The sequence below is a fragment of the Microtus oregoni genome, unplaced genomic scaffold (assembly GCF_018167655.1).
Source record: "Microtus oregoni isolate MIOR12 unplaced genomic scaffold, Mior012 000118F_ref0000498, whole genome shotgun sequence".
Classification (NCBI taxonomy): Eukaryota; Metazoa; Chordata; class Mammalia; order Rodentia; family Cricetidae; genus Microtus; species Microtus oregoni.
In genome coordinates this window covers 368,935-377,712 of record NW_024544747.1, presented here as the reverse complement: position 1 = coordinate 377,712, position 8,778 = coordinate 368,935, and positions in this window count along the sequence as shown.

Below are 8,778 nucleotides of genomic sequence, written 5' to 3'. Positions count from 1 at the left end.
ACCTGTATTTTTTTTTTTTTCCGAGACAGGGTTTCTCCTAGCTTTTGGTTCCTGTCCTGGAACTACCTCTTGTAGACCAGGCTGGCCTTGAACTCACGGAGATCCGCCTGTCTCTGCCTCCCGAGTGCTGAGATTAAAGGCGTGCGCCACCACCGCCCGGCCCTGTATTTTTTTTTTAAGATTTATTTATTGTATATACTGTATTCTGCCTGCAAGCATGTCTGCAGGCCAGAAGAGGGCACCAGATATCATTACAGATGGTTGTGAGCCATCATGTGGTTGCTGGGAATTGAACTCAGGACCTTTGGAAGAGCAGGTTAACCACTCTTAACCACTGAGCTCTTAACCACTGAGCCATCTCTCCAGCCTTAACCTGTGTTTCTTTATTATCCTGAATAGTGTTTAAAGATTAAAACTTTATATTGTATAATTAAACAATCTGTATAGGTATGAACTATATAGGTAATACCTTAAGCAAAAATAGAAACATGTAATTTGAAGGCAATAAGTTTGTACCAATGTAAATTATTTACGGCTAGTAGTTGCTTCAGTTTGAAAGTAGACTCAATAATCTACCTTTAACCCTATCATATCTGAAATTACCTGGCGCGAGTGAGAAGGAAACACAGAACATGCAACAAACCCGCTTAGGAGTTTATTAGAGGGGGTGTGCAGAGAGAGAGATGGCACTTCCAGCTTTTAAAAGCTGCCTAGCACGTGCACACGGGGTTGGTGTGACTACGTCATGCAGATGATGCCACACGGGGCCCTTTAACATTCAGGCACCCCTGCCCGAGGGCCCCTCTTCACCTGCATGGCTCCAGAACCCGGAAGTAGCAGCCTTGTGTGGCTGAAATCATTATATTATCCCCTTTTTCTCTTCAGAATGAAATCCCTGAATCTACTCTCTTGTCCTGAGGACCTTAAAAGGCCATGTGTGACCCACGTGTGGCATGGTTGCGTCACCTCCGTATGACACAGCTGTGTAAGCACTTGCACCGCATGCCTGAGCAACATCATCCCTCCGTGCACATGCGCTAGGCAGCCTTTAAAAGGTGGACATGCCATCTTCACTCCTCTTTGCACACCGACTTCACCAGGACTGTACCTGTCTCCTCTAATAAACTCCTAAGCCGGTTTGTTGCGTGTTTCCTGCTTACTCGTGCCAGGTAATTCCAATGACAAATATCCATTGAAAGACTCCCCATACTTGAAAGACCCCTGTACCCACGTACTATGTTAAATTCTGCTGAAAATTTAGCTGGGCCCCCAGGCTCAGCCGATGCTAAAACTGGATATCTATGGGTTGCAGACTCACTGACTAGGTTAAGGAGAGAGAATACACCACCCTCCAAGGCAGTCTATCTAAATTGTCAACTTGCTGTAGAGTGCTCTATCTAGCTTTGTGGTTTTTCGGGACTAAGGAGAGGAATACTCCATCCCCCAAGATATCCTATCTAAACTGTAAACTCGCTGCAGGGTGTTTTATCCGTCTTTATGGTTTTTCGGGGAAATTCGAGTATAGATATGGGGCCATTCCCAGGATGAGCTAAGCCCACCAATTTGAGAGCCAATGAAATGCTTGTGCTATACTACCCTCTTATGTAATCATTTTTCCCTATAAATATGGCTGTTTGAATTTGCCTGGGGTATGCAGTTGGGGAAAGCTGCCGTTGCACCCACAGGCACCTGTATAATCAATAAAGACACCTCTTGCTGATTGCATCTGTTGGCCTGAATTATTGAGTCTGGGGGATTTCTCCCACCGCCCTTGAAAACGAGGGTCTTTCACCATAACCCTGAAAAAGATCAAGAACCACCCACCCCACCACTTGGGAGAGTGGGTGTCCTGTTCTTAGTTACTTCCTGCTCTCTGGGGGTGGGTGAGTGAGGGCATCATTAGGGAAACCCTGAAAAACAACAACAACAACAACAAAAAAAAAAAAAAAAGGGTAAAGTCTCAGGAGATCCAGCTGTATCACTATGGCCAGTCTCCAGTGTGAGCTTATCCAGTCCTGACTGGAGTGGTACATGAGGGTGGACCATCTCAGCTAGCCACCTTGGAATTGTCTTGAGCAGTTTGTAGCCCAAAGCCTATCTTTGGGTGATGTTTTTTGGCTTTGTGGCATTATTACTATCCAGGTAGAACCGTCGTTGTGGGGTTCCATTATCCTTTGGAGACTTCAGAGATTGTTGTTAGGAATGTTTATTGTTCACTGTAGAAAACTTTAACATATTAAATGTCATATGCTGTAGATCTTAGGGAGGTTAAAGGACCATGATCTATTAATGTCACGAATATTTAGGCACAGGTGTGTGGATTCGCGCGGGTCCGAGAAATGAAAACTCAGAGACACACTGAGTCTTAGCCTCTGCGGCTGCAGGGTGCTCAGTCTCTGAACTGAAGCACCTGGCCTTCGCCTCCCAGCATCTTTATTTTTTCCTGTGTTTACACTTTAGGTCGATTTTCATATCTCAGAACAAACTGATTGAAGCTTCTGACAATACAGTGCCAAGTGCAAATACCTCATTCATGAGGTACCACCGGTTTTCCAGGTTTCCCCTGAAAGAAGTTTTGCATAGGCTTTGTGTCCATGGGAAACTCAGTCAAGATTCACAGAGGACAACAAAAGGTATTTTGCAACACAAAGGAAGGCCTGTGTGAAAACTCCAGAGCCAGGCCAGGTATAACCCAGCCAGGTTTCACGACTAGTGGAGGTTGTTGCTCTCTCTCTGACGCCAGGCTATCCGGACATTATGGGATATTCAGGCTTAATTTCTAAACGTCTGTTTAAACTCAAGCCTGAAATCACACACAGAAAGCTACACAAAACCTAAGTATAGAATTAGTACTTTATAATAACATTAATATCAAAACAGAAAGTTTAAATTTTGAGATAGTACTTATACCTTAAGAAAAGTTCTAAAGAGTCAAAATAAATTTATATTTGAGACAATAATAGTCCCTGAATTTGGGTTTTCTTCTGTCCCATACCAGGTATCTTGTATCATTTGATAGGATATGAGACAGAGACTTTGAATTTTCTTTTAACAACATGCTTGGGTTTAAAGAAGGAGAGAGCCACACTCCAAATCCAAAGTCAGCTTTAGTTTTTAATTGCTTTGAAACTATATAAAGACAAAGTGTTTACCATTCTGTAGGGACCAACAAAAAACAGACATTTCTAAAGGTTTGTGGAATTCACCCTGTAGGAAGAATTTTATACCATTAGGCCAGATGAATTCTTTTCTTGGAAATTCCAGATGGTTTTCCCTTCCTTTTCCAATGTTTTGTTTCTCCAAAGGTCTTACTATCCCTCAGTTGGATGTTTTTATTTTCCTTAAAAGACAAAAGCAAAACTCTGCCCAGACCTAATTTGGTGAGTCTTCCATCTTCCCTTCTATCAGGTTGAATGGCCACATCTGTTGGTAAACTCTCCTAATCAAGAGGTCTCTCCTGTTTGAATAGAATCTTTATCGGTTTTGATGGTATCTATGGTTTTTCTTCTGTGGAAACAAAAGCAAATCTTCTTTCCCAGTGTAACACTTACCCTGGTTTCCATTCTGAGGTTAACACATCTTTAAACTATACTGGCTGATTTAGTTCAGTGAAGAGCATGCCCAAGTAAGCTGCTCTCTCTCTCTCTCCCCCTCTCTTGTTTTTTTTTTTTTTTTTTTTTTTTTTTTTTTTTGGTTTTTCGAGACAGGGTTTCTCTGTGGTTTTGGAGCCTGTCCTGGAACTAGCTCTTGTAGACCAGGCTGGTCTCGAACTCACAGAGCTCCGCCTGCCTCTGCCTCCCGAGTGCTGGGATTAAAGGCGTGCGCCACCACCGTCCGGCTCTCTTGTTTTTTCGAGACAAGATTTCTCTGTAGCTTTGGAGCTTATCCTGGAACTAGCTCTTGTAGACCAGGCTGGCTCAAACTCACAGAAATCTGCCTTCCTCTGCCTCCCCAGTGCTGGGATTAAAGGCGTGCACCACCATTGCCATGCGTGAGCTGGTATCTTAAAGGCTATTGGCTGAAGGAGTTCCCATAGCACCTCCCCCTTTTGTCTAAATAGAGAGTTCTAGGCCTAATATAAAACTATATACAATAAAAACAAATATCAAGTATAAAAATTAGAATTACAGAGAGTCATGAGAAGCCATGTGGCCCCACCAGAGACAGACTCCGAACAGAACCTTGCTGTCTCATTCTGAGATTTCTGGAGGTAGGATCACCATTTTGGACTGAGGTAGAGACAGAGAGCAGAAGCCAGGAGCAAATCCAGTCCCAGAAGCCAACCCGGGATACTTACTGGTGGATCTTGGAGAGAGCAGGGATACAAGGAACATACCTAAACACAATAAAGGCAATATACAACAAGCCAACAGCCAACATCAAACTAAATGGAGAGAAACTCCCAAATATTCCACGGAAATAAGGAACAAGACAAGGTTGTCCACTCTCTCCATATCTATTCAGTATAATTCTTGAGGTCCTAGCTAGAGCAATAAGATACCAAAAGGAGGTCAAGGAGATACAAATTGGAAAAGAAGAAGTCAGATTCTCACTGTTTGCTGATGATATGATAGTTTACATAAGTAATCCCAAGGAACTTCTACAACTCATAAACATTTTCAGCAGTGTAGCAGGATACAAGATTAACAAAAAAAAAAAAAAAAAAAAAACAGTAGCCTTCCTGTACACAGATGAAAAAGGGGTTAGGAAAGAAATCAGAGAGGCGGCTGGAGAGATGGCTCACAGGTAAAGAACACTGGCTACTCTTCCAGAAGTCCTGAGTTCAATTCCCAGCAACCACATTGGTGGCTCACAACTGTCTGTAATAAGATCTGGTGCCCTCTTCTGTACTGTAGGTAGGATACATGCAGGAAGAACCCTGTATACATAAAAATAAAAATCTTAAAAAAAAAAAAAGAAATCAGAGAATCAACACCTTTCACAATAGCCACAGATAGCAATAAAATATCTCGGAGTAACTCTAACCAAACAAGTGGAAGACTTGTATGACAAGAACTTTAAATCTTTGAAGAAAGAAATTGAAGAAGACACCAGAAAGTGGAAAGATCTCCCATGCTCTTGGGTAGGCATAATTAACATAGTAAAAATGGCAATCTTACCAAAAGCAATCTACAGAGTCAACGCAATGCCCATCAAAATCCCAGCAAAATTCTTCAAAGACTTCGAGAGAACAGTACTCAACTCCATATGGAAAAGCAAAAAACCAGGATAGCCAAAACAATCCTGTACAATAAAAGAACTTCTGGAGGCTTCACAATCCCTGACTTCAAACTCTACTACAGAGCTACAGTAATGAAAACAGACTGGTATTGGCATAAGAACAGACAGGAGGACCAATGGAACCGAATATCAATCTACACATCTTCAAACACCTGATCTTTGATAAAGAAGCGAAAAAAATATCAAACGGAAAAAAGAAACCATATTTAACAAGTGGTGCTGGCATAACTGGATATCAACATGTAGAAGAATGAAAACAGATCCATATATATCACCATGCACAAAACTCAAGTCCAAATGGATCAAAGACCTCAACATAAAGCCAGCCACACTGAACCTCATAGAAGAGAAAGTAGAAAGTACACTTGAACGCACTGGCACAGGGAACCACTTCCTAAATAGAACGCCAGCAGCACAGACACTGAGAAAAACAATTAATAAATGGGACCTCCTGAAACTGAAAAGCTTCTGTAAAGCAAAGGACACGGTCAACAAGACAAAACGACAGCCTACAGAATGGGAAAAGATCTTCACTAACATCAGACAGAGGTTTGGTCTCCAAAATTTACAAAGAACTCAAGAAATTGGACACCAAAAGAACACATAATCCAATAAAAAAAATGGAGTACAGACCTAAACAGAGAACTCTCAACAGAGGAATCTAAAATGGCTGAAAGATACTTAAGGAAATGCTCAACATCCTTAGTCATCAGAGAAATGCAAATCAAAACAACTCTGAGATTCCATCTTACACCTGTAAGAATGGCCAAGATCAAAAACACTGATGACAACTTATGCTGGAGAGGTTGTGGGGAAAAGGGAACACTCCTGCATTGCTGGTGGGAATGCAAGCTGGTTCTACCCCTTTGGATGTCAGTGTGGCGATTTCTCAGAAAAGTAGGCAACAACCTTCCTCAAGACCCAGTAATACCACTTTTGGGTGTATATCCAAAGGATGCTCAATTGTGCCTCAAGGACATGTGCTCAACTATGTTAATAGCATTAAAAAATGCATAAAAAAGAATTAAAAAAAAAAGAGTGAACAAGAAGCCTGAGCTAATGGGGGCAGTCAGTTTATAACTAATGTAAAAAGAAGAAGAAGAATGAGTCAGAAACCTATGCTGAGGTAGCCCAGTCAATCCTTATTTTCTAAATTACAACAATCATAAGGACTTTGAGCCACTCTGCTTAAATTTCCAGATTTCTTTGCAGCGGTATAGATTGTAGAGGCTCCAGATACTGCTGTTCCCTGTACAATGTGAGGAAGGACCCAATTTGTTCATTTTATAAACTGAAGTCTCTTACTTTTGGGATATTTGTTGTTAATCTCTCCCCCAAAATTACTGCAATATCTTTGCCAATGTTCATTTTGCTGATAGAGGAAAATTCAGCATTAGTAAAAGATACTACAATTTCTGTTGTGTTCATTCCTGTTCATTGACAAAAATCTCAATTTTCCTATTGGAATCAATTCAGAAATCTTATTTACATAGGTCTTTAAATTTTTTTGTAGCTATTCCTATTTACAAGCCATTCTTTAATATTCAGTTGTAATGGACTTTTTTCTTTTTTTTATATTTATTTATTATGTATAATTTATTTATTTATTTATTATGTATACAATATTCTGTCTGTATGCCTGAAGGCCAGAAGAGGGCGCCAGACCTCTTTACAGATGGTTGTGAGCCACCATGTGGTTGCTGGGAATTGAACTCAGGACCTTTGGAAGAGCAGGCAATGCGCTTAACTACTGAGCCATCTCTCCAGCCCCCGTAATGGACTTTTTTCATGTCAGTTTTGGTTTAAGATTTATTTATTTATTTATTATGTATACAACATTCTGCCTCCATGTATGCCTGCAGGCCAGAGGAGGGTGCCAGATCTCATTACAGATGATTGTGAGCCACCATGTGGTTGCTGGGAATTGAACTCAGTACCTCTGGAAGAGCAGCCAGTACTACTAACCACTGAGTCATCTCTCCAACCCCCTTTAATTTTTTTTTTTTTTGCTCTGTTTGTGTGACTAAAATATACATTCCAGAATACTATCTTCTCTCTGCATATGAATTCCAGTAGGTAGCCGGGCAGTGGTAGTGCAGGCCTTTAATCCCAGCACTCGGGAGGCAGAGGCAGGCTGATCTCTGTGCGTTCGAGGCCAGCCTGGTCTACAAGAGCTAGTTCGAGGACAGGCTCCAAAGCCACAGGGAAACCACGTCTCGAAAAACAAAACAAACAAACAAAAAACTAAACAACAACAACAACAAAAAAGAATTCCAGTAGGGAGCTGGGCAGTGGTGGCGCATGCCTTTAGTCTCAGCATTTGGGAGGCCGACACAGGTCAGTCTCTGAATCTGAGGTCAGCCTGGTCTACAGAGTGAGTTCCGGGACAGCTAGGGCTACATAGAGAAACTCTGTGTCAGAAGAAAAAAAAGAAAGAAAGGAAGGAAGGAAGGAAGAAACTCATCCTCAGTCACACACATCTCCAGTGAGAACCTTGCCTCTGGGACCAAAAGTCTCCTCTGAATTGCCTAGCAGATTGGGGACAGAATCCTGCCCCTACTCCAAACAGTTGGGTGTGGCTGGGCCTTGGGTGATAGAACTGACAGCAGGCCTTGAAAATCCTCAAAGTGAAAGGCAAGCCGATGGAGAGAGAGGAAAGGCAGCGAGAGAGTGCGGAGGGTGTTCTAATGCCTCCAATGCCCTTGCCTCTTTCCTCAGAGATTTTAGAAAACATTATTCTTCCTTCCCACTAAGGCTGCTACACTTAGCCCAGATTCTATGGGTTTTGACTACTCACATATGGCTTGTCGTCTCCCCAGCTAAGTTGTTTTGGGAAAGCATGTATCACATTTATATACCATTCATATCCAACAGACAATAACAAATTATGATGACGCTAGACAGATGCTCAGCAGTTAAGAGCACTGGGCTGTTCTTCCAGAGGACCTAGGTTCGGTTCCCAGCATTCGGGTGGAGGCTACCGACCAGGGTAAAACCCAGCTCCGAGCAATCCAGAGTCCCTGACACCGCACTTATATATATGCAGACAAAACATTCACACACAGAAACACACACACAAACTTCGGCTACACTCGTTGGGTGGCAGTGGCGGCTCTTTGGTGTCCTTTTTTTTTTTTTTTTTTTTTTTTTTTTTGGTTTTTCGAGACAGGGTTTCTCTGTGGCTTTGGAGCCTGTCCTGGCACTAGCTCTTGTAGACCAGGCTGGTCTCGAACTCTTTGGTGTCCTTTAAAGCCCAGTTTTCACATCACATTAGTGGTTCTCTCCTGCTCGGCCGCCAGGGGTGTCCCATCAACACGCAGTAGAGTATACGGTTTTACAGTCCTGTGATTGCGTCCTGCGGACTTTCAATAGTTTCCAGTTCCTTGAAGCCTGAAGTCCTGTTTGCAACTTAATCGTGCTACTCTAGTATACTCTGCGGAAAAGCGCTGTGATGTTCTCCAAACCTAGCTTGAGATCCTTATCTCCCATCAGAGGCGCGGGTCATAGAGACGACGGGCGCAGAGCGTCTCCCCTGGC